The sequence below is a fragment of the Tenrec ecaudatus genome, chromosome 4, assembly GCF_050624435.1.
Source record: "Tenrec ecaudatus isolate mTenEca1 chromosome 4, mTenEca1.hap1, whole genome shotgun sequence".
Lineage (NCBI taxonomy): Eukaryota > Metazoa > Chordata > Mammalia > Afrosoricida > Tenrecidae > Tenrec > Tenrec ecaudatus.
The window spans coordinates 138,415,166-138,432,696 of NC_134533.1; the positions used below are offsets into that span (position 1 = coordinate 138,415,166).

At 43.5% G+C, this 17,531-nt stretch overlaps 1 non-coding gene across 1 annotated transcript; it reads left to right on the top strand.

Moving 5' to 3' along the window:
• The first annotated feature begins 278 nt into the window (after positions 1–278).
• On the top strand, positions 279–411 carry LOC142447729 (small nucleolar RNA SNORA33). Its single transcript, XR_012784387.1, has one exon. It is a non-coding gene; the product is annotated as a small nucleolar RNA SNORA33 (small nucleolar RNA).
• Positions 412–17,531: the final 17,120 nt, after the last annotated feature.

Sequence of the window (17,531 nt, forward strand, 5' to 3'; positions counted from 1 at the left end):
ATTGTTGATGCTGGCTTTCAGGTCCTTCTTAATGGCTGGGCACATGGATGTCTGAGACTGTGTGCAATTCTTCTCATATGTTTTCAGGAGCTTTTGGAGACTGGGAACAATGGGCAGGGGTGCTCCTTTAGATTCTTGTTTCCCATCCTTTGTTCTTGGCATTGCTTAAGTTGTTAGAGTCCACTTGGATTCTGAAAATAGTAGCTTACCCTGAAATTCACACACAGATGTTTTTCTAAGAAGCAGAACACATCTCCTCCACTAAAAATGGACAGTTAAAGCCAGCCATTGATTCTGCTAACGTGTATGTGTTTGTGCAGAAATTTAGAAAAGCTGGCAATAGCAGTAAAGCCATGTTACGAGCCTTAAGGATAATTGAGATCCTTAAGGTCCCTGAAAGTGGCTACATTAGGAAAAAAAAAGGAAAAAAAAAGAAAAAAAGAAAAAAAAAAAGGAGAAAAAAAATGGACAGTTATTCCTGCACATGTTTCTCCATAAGTCTCAAAGTACTTCATTTATTTTAATAAAGGGACAACGGTTAGGGAAACTCAAGCAAGGTAGAGGTAGATGAAGCAGATGAAAAAATCCAAGCCCTCTGCCATCAACTTGATTCCCACTCACTGCAAGCTTATTTAGGGTTTCCAAGCCACAGACAGCCTCATCTCTCCTCTACAGCGTGGCTGCTGGGTTTGCATGGTCTGTGAGTTTGGTTTTCTTGGCAGGCTTCAAAATCTACAGCTGTGTCTCTGCCACAGCTGTATCTGTATCTGAGAATTTTTCTCATCTGGGATTTAAAAGCTGTGAGGCCTTGAGTCATCCACCGCTGTGTCTGATAATTTTTCTCATGTGTGATCTGTGAGTCTGATTGCTCAAAGTTGTCTGTCTGAAGGAAAGCCTGCTAAGGCATATTCACTAAGGTTGGTCCTCCATAATCTGTAAATTGGTCACTTATAATGAGCTGAAAATTGTCTGTCCCAAAGGGAAGCCACCTAGGGAGCATTGTGGCCACCTGGTCTTCCGATACTTACCAATCTAAAGCTAAGGAGAAATGCTGGTTTGCTGAAGCAACATTTGTCCTTTGTATAATCCGGATTCATGGAAGAGATGGCCCCTCAATTGTTCTTAAAATTATTATACTATTTTTACAGTTGGAATTGTTTTGCAGAAAGCCAAGTGAGTGAAATCCCTTATATATAAGCATTTGTATATAGCACACACATGCTTATAAATTAAATTATTGTATTTATGTGTATGTTTTACTTTGAATGAATCATGACCATGTCTCCTGCATGATGCCCAACCTCATGAAGAGATCACTGAAGATATGGTGCCACAGCAACATGTGGGAGAGAAGTTAGATGGTGCCCAGCTTTCAGAAAGAATACCGTCGGGGGTCTTAACGGCTTCTTTTCAAACAAGTAGCCATCTAAGTGAGGCATCCACTAAGCCCACATAGAAGAAGCACGCCAGCCTGTGTGATCTAAGGATTGTAAATAAGCTAAACCAAATCTAAAGGAGGGAATGGCATCAGAGCTTCACTTCTGAGCACCTGGTTTTCAGAAGGCTACAGATGACGGTGGAAGCCCAAAATCCATTTGCGGGTCCACAAAGATTAAGCCTCGGGTGAATCCCTTCCGATCACAGGTGAGGGAGGTAAATAACCCTGTTATCTGACAGAGAGCATTGTAGCATGGATCAGGTCAGACATTGTTAGGTCAAAAGGTAATATCATTTTATCTCAGTTTGGATCCATTTTAACGCTGTTTCAGTTAAATACAACAACAACAACAAAAAAGGTTTGGGGAGGGGGAGGGAAATACACATGAATTGAGGCCCCGGTGAATCCCCCCTGACCATGGACCAGGGATGTGACCAGCAGCCTTGCTAACATGCAGAGTGCTTTGTAAAGTAGATTGTTGCAGATGCAGTTAGGTTAAAGTTAGCACTGTATCATTTGATCTCCCTGATCATACATTTAAATCCATTTTAAAATATATTCTGCTTTCTTTTTAATAAATATTTTATCTGTTTTACTTTGTTATTCTTGTTAGATTTTGTTTTTTAATGAAATCCAAGATAGTGTATCTATAAAGAGAGTAATTGGACTAATGGTTCCTTGGGGCTATGGCAGGAGAGGTTTTGGGGAAATAGGGAGCTAATACTGATGGATACAAGAATGAAGAAAATGCTCTAAGTCTGGTTGTGGAGATAATCGCACACCTCCTCTCGATGGGGCGGGACTGCTGAACGGTCCAGTCTGTGAAGTACGTGCCAATAAAGCTGGCCACGCTGCTGTGTCACCTAGAGGAACTTTTGCTCTGTGGATCCATGCACTACTTAACTACACATTCTCATCGAAAAATGTACTGTAATGAATATATTGAAAAGACTCGTATCCACTAGTTCAAATCATGATTTCTAGAACTCTGGAAGGCAATGAAGTTCACAAATTACAGCTGATCCAAGTTTTTTGAAAAATAGAGATAAGCCACAAAACCGAATTTTTTTCTATAAATTCTGTATGTGGGAAAATTGTGGTCATTTAAAAGATACCCTCTGAATATAAGTAACCACTTTCATCATTTCTCTAAGACTGCTTACCTTGCTGTTTTAAAATAGCGTGACACTCAAATTGAAGCTTCTGCTAGCAGATTCAACAAATTTATAGAATAATGATTAGAGAAGCTAGGTAGATTTGAATTATGGGTTATATAATTGATTAACAGACTTCTTGTAAAACACCTTATTCGGACCAACTCGAGAACTTTGGCACAGGGAATACACAGGCTATCAGAAACAGGGAAGGACACAAACACAGAGGAGGCACAAATTGACAAATGGTATATACTGAAGATAAAACACCTGTGTACATCGAAAGAATTCACCAAGAGAGTAATAAGAGAGCCCACGGACTGGGAAAACATCTTTAGCAATGACACATCAGACAAAGGCTTTATTATTAAAATCTACAGTACTCTGCTAGCTTCCAAAAAGAAAAAAACAACAACTAATTGCTTACTTGAGAGGAGGGCAAAGGACTTGAACAGAAGTTTCACAGGAGCAGAAATCCGAATGGCCAACAAACATATGAGAAAATGTTCCCGATCTTTAGCCATAAGAGAAATGCAAATTAAAACAACAATGAGGTACCACCTAACACCCTTAAAGGTAGCCCAGTTCAAAAACTCAGAAAGCAACAATTGTTGGAGGGGCTGTGGGGAGACAGGAACTCTCATCCACTGCTGGTGGACTTGTAAGTATGTATAACCACTATGGAAATCGATCTGGCGATATCTAAAATAGATGGAAATCGAGTTACCATACAACCCAGCAATCCCCCTACTGGGCATATACCCAGAAGAGGCAAGAAACAAACCACAGCCAGACATCTGTGCTCCAATGTTCATTGCGGCACAGTTCACAATTGCAAGGAGTTGGAAGCAACCCAAATTTCCATCAACTGATGATTGGATTAAAAAACTGTGGTATATACATACAATGGAGTACTACGCATCACTAAAAAGCAGTGATGAATGTATGAGGCACATAGCGGCATGGGAAGAACTGGAGGAAATCATGCTAAGCGAAGTAAGTCAGGCACAAAAGGACAAGTACAACATGAGTCCGCTGAGGTAAGCGTTAAAAAACAATGCAAAAGGGGCATATGGAAAAAGCTACTATATACAAACATTCTTGGGGTGAGGACCGTGTAGTATGGCAGGGACCAGATCAAATGCAGGGATGCACATGGTAAACAACTGGGGAGAAGGTGGGGAAAGGAAAACAAATGACGAAAATAAGGAGAAATGGGTAGCAGGGACACAGGGCACTAACCCACCCAAGGGGAGGGTATTGTTTATATCTCCACAGGGAAAGAGGGACCAGACTTCAACCCAGTGTCCCAAGGTGTGAATGCAACATGCCGACATAGAGTAGGGAACCAGTGGAGAGGTCTGGTGAGGCTGGCCCCAGTACCAAATACTAAGTGGACATCTGCCCCTCCCCCCAGAAGAATTTATTTCAAAGGATGGTATTGAATCTGCAGCTCCGGGAAATGGACATATATGATCAGAGCACACAGGAGCGGATGAAGGGGGAGGAGGAGAGAGTGCCCACCAGGCCTTGAGGACGATTACCCCAATTAGAGCAGCCAGTGCACAGATTGGACCATATGACCAGCCCCACTATGAGACATGACACCCCTCACTGACCCATGGCCCTGGAGGGGACGGCACCGGAGACACAGTGTGGGAATTGCGCCCGATCTGATCCCGCCACACAGAGGCAAAGCACTGGGGTAGTGCAGCGGAACAGCAAGGCAACAGAGCAGCAAGCTCCCCAGGGAATGCTGAAGGTGGACTTTAGGGCCAGGGTGTGGTGCTCCAACAGACTGGACTGGAAAACACTCCTAAAGGCGAAAAACCGATCCTTGAACTAACTACAAGCTTTTCTGTCTTGTTGTGTTTTGTTTTGTTCTTTGTCAGTGGTTTATTGTTGCTTTGTTGATATTGTTGCTTGGTTTTGCTCAGTCTTGTTTTTGTGCATGTTATTATCTCTGCATGTATGTCTAAATAAGATAGGCTGGATGAACAAGCTGGAGGAGAAAACAACTAGACCGACAGTTCTGGAGGGACATGGGACAGGGGGGAAAGGTAGTGGTGTTAACAAACCCAGGGACAAGGGAACAACAAGTGATCCAGATTGGTAGTGAGGTGGGTGTGGGAGACCTAGTAGGGCATGATCAAGGGTAATGTAACCAAGAGGAATTGCTGAAACCCAGGTGGGGACGGAGCATGATAGTGGGACAGGAGGAACGTCAAGGGAAATAGAGGAAAAAGCTGGGAGGCAAAGGGCATTTTTAGAGGTCTAGATAAAGACATGTACATATGCAAATATATTTATATATGAGGATGTGGAAATAGAGATATGTGCCTATATTTATAGGTTTAGTATTAATGTAGCAAAAGGACATTGAGTCTCCACGCAAAGTACTCCCTCAATGCAAGAATACTTCCTTCTATTAAATTGGCATTCTATGATGCTCACCTTCCTGACACAACCGCTGAAGACAAAGCAGGTGAATAAGCAAATGTGGTGAAGAAATTTGATGGTGCCCAGCTATCAAAATATATAGCATCTGGGGTCTTAAAAGCTGGAGGGAAAACAAGCTGCCATCTAGCTCAGAAGTAATAAAGCCCACATGGAAGAACACACCAGCCTGTGTGATCATGAGGTGCCGAAGGGATCAGTTATCAGGCATCAAAGAAAAAAAATCATATCATTGGGTGCACACCTCCATGATACAATTGCTGAAGACAAATGGGTGCATAAGCAAATATGGTGAAGAAAGCTAATGGTGCCTAGCTATCAAAAGATCTAGCGTCTGGGTTCTTAAAGGTTTGAAGGTAAACAAGTGGCCATCCAGCTCAGAAGCAACAAAGCCCACATGGAAGAAGCACACCAGCCTGTGTGATCACGTGGTTCCGAAGGGATCAGTTAGTTATCAGGCATCAAAGAAAAAAAATCATATCATTGGGTGCACACCTCCATGATATGATTGCTGAAGACAAATGGGTGCATAAGCAAATATGGCGAAGAAACCTGATGGTCCCTGGCTATCAAAAGATATAGTGTCTGGGGTTTTAAAGGCTTGAAGGTAAACAAGCGGCCATCTAGCTCAGAAGCAACAAAGCCCACATGGAAGAAGCACACCAGCCTGTATGATCACAAGGTGTCGAAGGGATCAGGTATAAGGCATCATCAGAAGAAAAAATTCTTACCATAGTGAATGAGGAGGGGAGTGCAGAGTGGAGACCCAAAGCCCATTTGTCGGCTACTGGAGATCGCCTTGAAGAGGGGTCTAGGGGAGGAGATGAGCCAGTCAAGGTGTGATGTAGCAACGATGAAAAATACAACTTTCCTCTAGCTCCTAAATGCTACCCCGCCTCCCACTATCATGAACCAAATTCTACCTTGCAAGTCTGGATAGAGCAGAGAATGTACACTGGTGCAGATAGGAGCTGGAGGCACAGGGAATCCAGGGCAGATGATACTTTCAGGACCAGGGGTATGAGTGGCGACCCTGGGAGGGTAGAGGGAGAGTGGGTTGGAAAGAGGGATCCGATTACAAGGATCTATATGTGACCTCCTCCCTGGGGGACGGACAACAGAAAATGGGGTGAAGGGAGACGTGGGACAGGGCAAGATATAACAAAATAATGATTTATAAATTATCAAGGGCTCATGAGGGAGGGGAGAACGGGGAGGGAGGGGCAAAAATGAGGAACTGATGGCAGGGACTTAAGTGGAGAGCAAATGTTTTGAGAATGATGAGGGCAATGAATGTACTGATGTGCTTTATACAACTGATGTATGTATGGATTGTGATAAGAGTTGTATGAGCCCCGAATAAAATGATTAAAACCCCACACCTCATTCGTATACAGCCTTAGGTCTTTACAGAATGCAGCAGCAGCTGCTGGCATTGTTTAGATACAGACAAATACCTCATGACATTTATTGTTCTTAGTCTTATAGGTTATTTTAAACATTTGGCCTGCTACTGTTCATGTCTTTGTCCTGCCTCTGGCTTCTTAGAAGCTGGGATAACCCGCTTGTGGACCATTTGCTCTTAGATGCTTTTTAACTCTTGTTCTCATTCAGTCTGCGATGGGGATAGAACACCCCCCGCCCCCTACCACCACCAATCAAAGTCACTATTTGAGTTTAAGCAGGTCATAAAATCATTTAATCTGGATTTACAAGCAATTTTATGGTGTGTCTGTTTAATGCTTACAGTCTATTTAGTTGATCAGTTTCTTAATTATATACTTTAGCAACAATTATTCAGAAGAGACCTCAGCTCAAGTAGAATCAGCTTTTCATTTGGTGGGGAGGACAGGAAAGAACCAAGCTATTTTTGCCATAAAATATTGTCCTCCAGTTACCCTAATTTAATAGGCACTTTGAGAAGGTGAGAGGTAAATCTGTTTCTTAGAAAGCAATCTTAATTCTGGTGGAGGGTAAATTAGAGAAGAGCAATTTGCCTTTAAAGAAACCCTAATTACCAGTATGGACCCCCAATTAAAATTCTGCCCTGTGTAATGTTAGTAATCATGCATTTCTGACTGAATATTTTCTGCCCTTTGGTGATTCTGGCTATATAGGCTACCTGGATTGTAGAATTTGTCTTTGCAAAGTATACAGCCGTCTTCACAGGTCCTATTGAAGTGAGGCTGTGGGAACCTCACTAAGTGAATGAACTTTACTGTAAACACACCTGCTGCAGATTAGCGGAACCGGAATACTCTTTCAGACTTTAAGCTGAAGCACCCGAGCATGAGAAGAAGCAGAGGACTGCCGTCCTAAGCTCCTGGGCTCTGAAGCCACTGGATTCTAGTTCAAATCTCTCTTGTTTTGAGGTTATCCATCAACGCATAGCTCAAGCCTACCATGCATTTGCTATTTTCATTGCTCTCGGTGATGTGTCCTAGTTCTGCAGACAAAGAGTTTTGCCTTAATGTCTTGTATCTAATGCTATACGATTACAGCATGGTTTCCTTCAACAAGTGAGTGTTCTAAGTATTTCAGTCTGAAAAAGGCGCATATATGTACACACACACACACACACCTTACAGGCGTGAATGGATTGTGATCTTACATTTAATCTAAACCCTAACATAAGAATAATTTGCTCTCAGGATGAATAATTTGCTCTCAAGCCTTGTGCACGGATCACTGAAATATAGGTACACGACTAAGTGTGACAAAGAAATCGAACGGCACTTGGCTCTCGGGAGAAACAGTGTCTGCGGCCTTGAGGTTTGTTTCCAAATAAGCAGACACCGAGTGAGTGTCAGCTAAATCCACATGCAAGAGACACACTGGCTTGTAAAGGATTATTAATGGTATGATCCATAATCAGAGGGAGACTTGTTTTTAACCATTTTATTGGGGGCTCTTAGAGTTATTTTTGACAATCCATAAATCAATGATATCAAGCAAACTTGCACGTAGGTTGCCATCATCATTTTGAAAACATCATCTTTCTACATGAGCCCTTAGTATCAGCTCCTCTTTTTTAAGACTCGAATTTAAGATTAAATTCTGAGAGTTTTGGAAGATTATGACAGCGGGGAACAAAATCCATCTGCAGAGCCGCCACATAAATTGAGTTTCTACTGAGTTCCTTCTGATCATTAACCCAGGGTGTAGCATCTTAAACCAATTTCATGGATATGGGATCGTTTAGATGAGGAGTGGGGGAATGATATAGGGAAGGGGAAGAGATCGCTTGCTGCTATTCAGTATGAGAAATAGAACATTCAGTATATTTAGTTTGTTAAAAATCCAAAATAGGGCAGGGGGAGACATCGGACAGTATAACACATGACAAAATAATAATAATTTATGAATGATGAAGGGTTCATGAGTTAGGAGGGTGTGGGGAGGGAGGGGGAAAATGAGCAGCAGATATTAAGGGCTCAAGTAGAAGGCAAATGTTTTGAGAATGATTATGGCAACAAATGTACATATGTGCTTGACACAATGGATGGATGTATGGATTGTGATAAGAATTGTATGAACCCCCAATAAAATGATTAAATAAAAAAATCCAAAATATAACCTTCCCGTCCCTTATACTCAAATTTACTTGTAAGCTTAATTAGCGAGGCTGTCCCAACTTGAGAAGGAGGCTCACAAGATCATAAAAACAAGTAGCAAGATCTTCAAAGTAAGCATCGCCGAGGGCACATGAAGCTTCAGGGGACGGTGCTCTATCGGCCCCTGGAGAAATGTAGCTACGGATCATTTCCTAATGATCATGGCAGTACTTGCCTTCTTAGAATATCAATGGGATCTTGTGACATTGTAAAAACCTGTTCATCTCATCCTATAACCATCGTAAAGCAACGATAGCCCTGTTTCATGTATATTAACTCGTGGGGTCAGGACTGAACTCCAAACCGCTCAGAGGAGAAACTTGGCTGTTTTCCAAGCGTTTGCAGGAATACACTTAGATTTCTCGAATCAATCTGGTCTCTGCTTTGGGTATGCTGACAGGCTTTGCCAGATCCCCTGCAGTTTGACACCACCACCACCAGAAATTTCTGTCTTTGTGGCCCTCTGGGGGAAGTCATCACAGAACTCCATAATAAAGGAATTCCAGTAACATTAATATCGGTGTTAAGTATCATCCGGTCAGTTCTGACCCCGAGTGACGCCAGACACAGCCGAATGAAACACTGCCCGGTCCTGCACCATCTGCACAATGGTGCCTATCCTCAAACCCATTGCTGCAGCCACTGTGTCGATCCATCGTGTTGAGGGCTTTCTTATTTTTGCCGGTTCCTCCACTTTGAAAAAAGGTGATGTCTTTTTCCAGGGACTGGTCTCTCCTGACAACATGACCAAAGGGGCTAAAACGAAGTCTCTTTTCCTCTAAGGAGAACTGGGACCGAACTTCTCCCAAGACAGACAGGTTGGTCTTGTTGCTGGTACTTTCAATCGTCTTCTCTGACACCTCATTTCCAGTGCATCGGTTCTTTGGTCTTCCGTATGCAGTGCCCAACTTTCACATGCAGGTGAGACACCTGAAAATACCCTGGCCTGCGTCGCGCCGAGGGACTCTGATTTTCAAAGGGCATAGATTTCGTTAGAAGCACTATTCTTGCCAGGCAGCATCCCACCGTGGTTCAGCACACAGACTTGGGAGGCAAGCAAACCCTGGGTATGTGGCTCAGATTAATTACAAAACCTCTTTACAACCTGTCTGCAAATGGACCGTCGTTCTTTTGAGGATTACAGGAGATACACGTCTAACGCACTTAGCACACTGCCTGGCAGAGGGTGGGATGCTCAATAAACGGTATTATTGTGGCTGATATTATTATGATGCTAACCACAGGAAGCCAATGATCTTGTCCCTTAGATTATTCAGCCCTGAAAGTGACTTGTATGTGGTCCATTAAGGTACTAGCGGTTGGGGCTCTGACGGGATTTACAAAGATTCATGGGAAGGACTGGAATTTTTGCGTTTGGGAATGTTCTAGCTGGAGGCCACGCCCAGTTGCTGTCCTTATGGAATTTCTTCTAGGTACAGCATCCTCTGGAACGGAAATGCGATGCATTATTGAGAAAAGCAAACACAGAAAAGAGCTCTCCGGCTCTGCCGGCATCACCATCACTTCCCTTGCTCGGGACTCCAACAGCCTTAAAGGTAGCCCTGCGTCAGCCAGCAAACCCCATCACGTGACTCTTGCTTAATGCTCTCCGATGGCTTCCCATTGCGTTTCTCTCAATTGAATTTCTGTCTTTCTTTCAGTATTCTTGTTCTAACACTTATTTGAAACATGTCTGAGCAGGCTTCAAAACTTCCTGGAAAAATTGAAGTTTTTGAAGCGTCCACTAATAGACGTGAATTTGTCTATTCATTCCTACATCAGTTCTAAAAAGTGTGTGTGTGTGTGTCTTAAACAATGTTATTTGGGACCTACATCTTTTGACTGGCCAAACCTTCCTGGTAGAGTGACACCTTTGTCATTCGTTAATATTCCACAACTGTGCACTGAGGTGCCAAGGACCCTACAGCAGCCTCACGGAAGCATTGTGGGATATTTAAAAATTTTCCTGGAAATCCAGCAACATCTGTACGATTTTATGTAAACCAGTATATTTTTTTGGCATATAAGGAGCCCAGGGTGAAAAAAAATGCACATCTGCATATAACATGGCGTAGAAAAGGCCAACACATGGGGTTATGCGGTTTGCGAAAGTATATCGTTCACACGCAAACATACAGCAGCAGTTGGAGGTAGTTTATAGTTTCCAATTAAAGTGTACTTGTACAAGTAATTGATTCCCCCGAGCATGTAACATGGGAGACAGCAGGGAAGAACTGACCTCAGGACACCCACTGCCATTTAAGCACAACGTCACAAGAACACTTTTCCTTGAGGGCATCTTCCCTGGCCTGCGGGAACATCACAAGGGAATGCAGACACATCAGACATCACAAGGGAATGCAGGTTTGTAAGTGCCCAGCAGCGGTTCTCAGCCGGTGGGTTCCAACCCCTTTGGGGGTCGAAGACCCTTTCACAGGGGTCACCCGATTCATAACAGTAGCAAAACGACAGTGATGAAGTAGCAAGATAATTTTTATGGTTGCGGGGTCACCACATGAGGAACTGCATTAAAGGGTTGTGGCGTTGAGAACCACTGCCTTATAGCAATTCTGGTTTAAACTAAACTTCTCCCCTTATTAAGAGACTCTGTAAGTCTTTCTCTCAGGGACAGGAATGGTCATTTGCTACCCCTGCTAGGAGGGCAAGCTGGAGATAAAATCCAGGTATGGGATCATAAAACAAGGCACCTGCAATTTTACCTATATATACTTTCGTTTTACTTCTGTTGAAACCACTTAGTGATATATGTATTTTAACTTGCTTTTTCTTCTGATTTCTGTATTCTACTCCACCCTACCCCCAACCCAGAATAATATAAAAGAAGCTTGGCCAGGAAAGACTGCACGGCAGCCTGGTGGAAAGTTTCATTTGAACACCCCACTGCAGTCCAGGCTAGCCTGATAAGACAATAAAGACGTCACATGATTCTAACTGGACATTGAAGTGGTCTTCTTTTATCTGAACCTGCAACGACACCATCACTTCCCTGCAGTTAGAAGGGGACACCATGCCAGCTCATCGGAAGAGGAGAGCAATGCGCATCTCTTGAAGGTAGGAGTGTGATAGAACCTGCTGACATATCATAAGATGACCACAGCCCCACTCCCCTTTCCCTGCATCTTTGGGAAGCTGGGGTTTGGGAGGGTGCTGTGAAAAAGAAAGTACTGTGTGAAGATCAACATAGAACAGGAGATAAGGGGGCGTCAAACTGATCCCAAGGTCTCAGAAATCACGCAGTGTTTAATAGGTACGAGCATGACATAAGTAATCGGGGGAGGGGGGAGAGGAGGGAGAGGAAAAATGAGGAGCTCTATAATTCTCAGATTCCAATTCTCTGGAGAAAATCTCCATCTTATCTTTTTTATTGACCATATTCATCATAGTATTTCACCATGCATATCTGATTACTGTAAATGGGTTACATGTTGATCTTCTCAATATCCATTCTCTTTGTTCCATTTCTTGTTGCTGGTACTTTTTCACTGAGCACAAGAGCTTGAGGAGGAGTTCCTTGGTAGCATGGTGGGTTACACATGCAAGGCTCTCAGCTGCTCCAGGGGGAAGATGAGGCTTTCTGCTCCTGTAATGATTTATCACCTGAAAACTTCTATGGGGTCGCTATGAGTCGGTGCTGACATAATGGCTGTGGTAGTGACATAATCTGGTGAACTTGAGACAATAAGAGTGAAGGAGTGAGGTTTAGCCTGTCAATCAGGTCACAGCTGACTGACCTCATTTGGAGTTGCTATGGAGATAAATAGCTTGCTGGAGGCAGGATACAGATACGCTCCCTGTGAGACATTCCTGTTGACAAGTCACATGGAGACACACTGATGGAGCCAGAGCCCTGGAAATGGAGGAGCCACACAGAGACCCAGCCAGCTCTGAGATCCTTTCACCGCCACTGGATCTATAAGACTTTCCACTCAGTGGCCTGTGCTGTTCCTGCACTCAGCATTATTGCATGGCCCTGTGAGTTTAAAGAGAAAGTTATGGACTAGTATTGGACATATGGGCTAATATTGGACTTACGGACTTGATCTGGACTAGGCTGGGATGTTTCCCAATATCCAATTGCTCTTTTATATAAAGTTATTTTTAAAATCATTTTATTAGGGGCTTATATAACTCATCACAATCTATACATACATCAATTGTGTCAAGCATACCTGTACATGTTGCCATCATCATTCTCAAAACACCTGCTTTCTACTTGAGCCCTTGGTATCAGCTCCTCATTTCCCCCTCCCTCCTCACTTCCCTCTCCCTTATGAACCCTTGATAATTTATAAATTATTATTTTGTCATATCTTGCCCTGTCTGACATCTCCCTTCATCCACTTTTCTGTTGTCTGTCCCCCAGGGATGAGGTCACATGTAGATCCTTGTAATCACTTGCCCCTTTCCAACCCACTCTCGCTCTACCCTCCCAGTATCGCCACTCATACCCCTGGTCCTCTTCAGGTCTTTAAGACTTCAGATGCTATATCTTGTGGTAGTTGGGCACCATCAGCTTTCTTCACCTAAAGTGAAGTGAAGTGAACTTGAGCTAAAATTCTTTTTTTATACACATATGAGTGTCCAGGAATTTGTTTTTCTAGTAAAATCTGAACTCACACAATGGCAGTGCGTTTGTTTTTGTTCGAGAGATTAGAGAGCCCTGGAGGAACTGTCAGGCAGGTAATCACAAGACTGCTAACCTCCAGCCTGGCCTTGCATGAGGTTGGAATCCATCAGCCGCTCTTCCAGAGAAAGATGAGGGATATGCTCCTGTAAGGATTTTCAGCCGGGACACCGTATGTAGGGGAACTTTGGGTTGGAATCGAGTATACGTTGTTGTGTTGTTACGTACCACCAAATTTCTTCCAGCCCATAGAGACCCTGTGCACAACAGAGACACACCGCAGGGTCCGGCCCCACCAGCACAATTGTTCCTGCGCCTCAGCCACTGCTGCAGCCACAGTGTCAAACTGTCTCCTGGACGGCCTCCCTCTCCGTTGCCGCCCCTCCACTTTCCCAAGCTTGATGTCCTTCTCCAGGGACTGGTCTCTCCTGACAACAAAGTGTGTCAGAGGAAGTCTTGCCATGCTGGCCTATTTCTTCCAAGACAGATTTGTTTGTCCTTTAAGAAATCCCTTGCTCTTTCAATATGCTTCTCTGTGGTGGTTAAATCATCTGTCAATTTGAGTGAAGGGGTGGAGTCGAGCCTGGCAATTAGGCTCAGCTTGATGGCCTCATTTGGAAGCACTAAGGTGATTAAAATCATTTGCTGCAGGTGGGACACAGACTCCCTGAGAGATGTTCCTGTCGAGAAGACACATGGAGCTATGCTAGAGCCCTAGAGCTGAAGGAGCCACATGGAGACCTCTGCCAGCGCTGAGATGCTTCCACTGCCACTGGATCCACAAGACTTTCCACCCACTGGCCTGTGATCTTCCTGCATTCAGTGTCATTGCATGTTTCATGAATCTGAAGAGGAATCTATAGATTGATATCGGACATATGGGCTAATCTCGGATTTATGGGCTTGATCTGGACTGGGCTGGGATGTTTTCTCAATAGTCAATTGCTCTTGTATATAAAGCTCTTTCTTAAACATATATGAGTGTCTATGAATTTGTTCTCTAGTCTACCCAGACTAACTCCATCATTCAAATGCATCAATTCTTATTTGATCTTCCTTATTCATGTCCAACTTTCACATGCATATGAGACGATGGAAAATGCCATGGCTTGGGTCAGGCACACCTTAGTCTTCAAAGTAGCATCTTTGCTACTCAGTACTCTAAAGAGGTCTTGTTCAGCGGAGTTCCCTAATGCAATATGCATTTTAATCTTCTGATTGCTGCTTCCGTGAGCACTGATTGTAGATCCAAGCAAGACAAAATCCTTGACAACTTCAACCTTTTCTCCATTTATGTAATCTTTTGGTCAAGTTGTGAGGACTTTGGTCTCCCTTGCATTGAGTTGCAATCCATATTGAAGGCTGCAATCCTTGATCTTCAGAAGCAAATTGAGTCCATGGCGGTGAGTTTTGGCAGCCAGTAGATTCTATACATGATAATCAAAATACTGGATGATATTCTCTTCTTCCAGACATGGTCCATCCAATTCTCATGTTCTTCACTGCTTAAGTGAGGTCTTTAGATCAGCAGCATTCACTTCACCTGGGAGGTTGTGAGCAATGTAAATTCTGGGGCCCGTACCACTGCACTAAAAACACCAAAAACTGCACTAAACTCATCGAGTCAATTCTGACTCATATCAACACGCCCGAACAAACACCAAAACAACCAAAGCAAAAACTCACTGCCCAGAACCATTCTGACTCATCTCCTCAAACAGAATGGCATTGCTGTTTGCGTTTCTGTGGCTGTAGATCTTTACAGCCACAGAAAACGGGTTTGAACAGCTGACTTTGCAGGTAAAAGTCCAATGAGTCACCAAAGCTTCTTGAGGCCACATCACAGAATCACTGAGGTTTCAGCTCCAAAACTGTTTTATGGAGCAGTTCTCCTCTGTGCTATGGGGTTGGGCTGAGTCTGAATCAACATGATAGCAATGGGTTTGGTTTGCTGAATTGGTCTATTGTTGGTATGATATTTTTCCTAATACCCAACTTTGATGCTTACAGTTTCCTTTCTCTTTGGTGCTCTCTAACTTTCAACTGTTACCAGTACCGTGAGATGCTGACGTGAAGACTGCTTTGTTTTTCTTATGTTTTCTCCCTAGCTCCTAGGGCCTGTGTCCCATGCAGCCTCCAGAGGAAGGCCTAAGAGTGTCTGACTCACTTACCCATGCCTCCCTTTTCTTCAGAAATTTGGCTTTTCTAGTGTGGGTTGTTTTGTGAACTCTCTACCCAGTTTCTCAGTCATCAGGTAAGCTCCAAGAACCAGCAAATGCACTAAAGGAGTAAGAAGCATTCAGACACTGGAAAGGGAGAATAAATCTAGCAGAACAGAAAGCACTGTGACAGATGGTCTCTTTGGGAATCAACTCCTCCCTGGGGCTTCCAATGCTAAAACCACGAAAGGCCTGGGCACACCAGGAGAGATGCTTACCATTGGTTCCTACTCAAATGCAGCTTCAAAATTCTACTCAAGGCCATTCTTCCAGCAGCTTCTCCAGTGTAACCAGTCTCAGCAGCGACCTGAAATCTTTTTTTTGCTCTCCTGGATCTGGTCTAACCCCATTTCACATGTGACAAAACTGAGGCCCAGGAAGGGGAACAGACTGGTTGGAACTGAGAACAGAATGTACAGATCTCCTGACATTGAAGACTGCGGTTGTCTGGCAATTGGCAAAGATAGGCATGGCACCATTGATTCCATTTGGGCAGAGAGAGAGAGAGAGAGAGAGAGAGGCAGGTCTGGCCTTTGGTGAGGTGACCTGGATTGAATTCCATGTCTGGATTGTGGTAAGAGTTATATGAGCTCCCAATAAAATTATTAAATTAAAAATAAATCAGATGAAAACTCCATACAAAACATAAAAGACACTCATAGAGCCATATCCAAACCTTGTTCAAACATTAGCATACAACATCCCTTGTTTGTGATTCACCACTCAATAAATATGCTGTTAAAAAATAAATAAAGGTAAAAGTGACCCTGGATAATTATTTTCATGTCTCAGAGCATCATTTTCTCCATCTGTACCAATGACAGGAATACCTCTCCTCGGGCTTCTGTGAGGGTTCCAGGAGATAAAAATGTTTTCACTAATACCAGGAGAATAATGACCAGTACCTCCCTCGCAGAGTTGGTGTGAGGAAAATTGAGGGAAAGTTTTAAAAAGCAGAGAAGTCACCTTGAGGATGGCTGCGGACTTGACAAAGCCAAGGTCTTTTCACTCACCTCGTGGGCCTTCAAACACTGAACAGTTTGAAAAAGGAAGACAGAAGATGGATTAATACCTTTGAAGTGTGATGTTGGTGAAGACTGTCAATGTGACAGCTTGCCAGAAGAACAAACAAATCCATTTGTGAAAAAACAAAACCCAAAAGCTCTTGAGAAAGTAGGATGGTGAAACACCATCGTGTGTTTGGGGCATGCCATCAGGAAAGATCAACTGCTAAAAATGGACACCACATTTGGGAGAGGGTCCGTGAAGAAGAGGGGATGTTTGGCTAGGAAGACAGACAAACAGCCACAAAACGAGTTCAAACATGTCCCGGAGGGTGAAGAGGGTGCCGGACTGGGTAACGTTTCCTTCTGCTAGACATAAGGTAGCCAGGAGGAGAGGCCGCGCTGAAGCCGACAGCCGGGCAAGCAGGACAAACAGAGGCTGGCACAGAGTAAGTGCTCAGAAGGGAACCTGAGACGCAGAACCAAAAAAGGCGGGCAAAACCAAACTCATTGCCATTGAGTTGATGCCAACTCCTAGTGACCTTATAGGGAAAGGGAGAACTGCTTCCGTGAATTTCCGAGACTGGAACTCTTAACAGGAGTAGAAAGCTCCCATCTTTCTCCCTGGGAGCTGGTGGTGGTTTTGAACTGCTGACCTTGTGGATCACAACCTAATGCATAACCCATAGACCACCAGGGCCAATTTGCCTAATGTCACACAGCTAGTAAGTGGTGCAGTTGGGATTCATACTCTAACAGTCTGGTTCCAGAGTCTAAATTTTTAAAAAATAATTTTATTGGGGGCTCATACAATTCTTATCACAATCCATACATACATCCATGTGTCAAAAACATTTGTACATTTGTTGCCATCATCATTCTCAAAACATTTGCCTTCTACTTGAGCCCTTAATATCTGCTGCTCATTTTCCCCCTCTCTCCCCACTCCCCACACCTCGTGAACCCTTCATCATTCATATATTATTATTACTTTGTCATA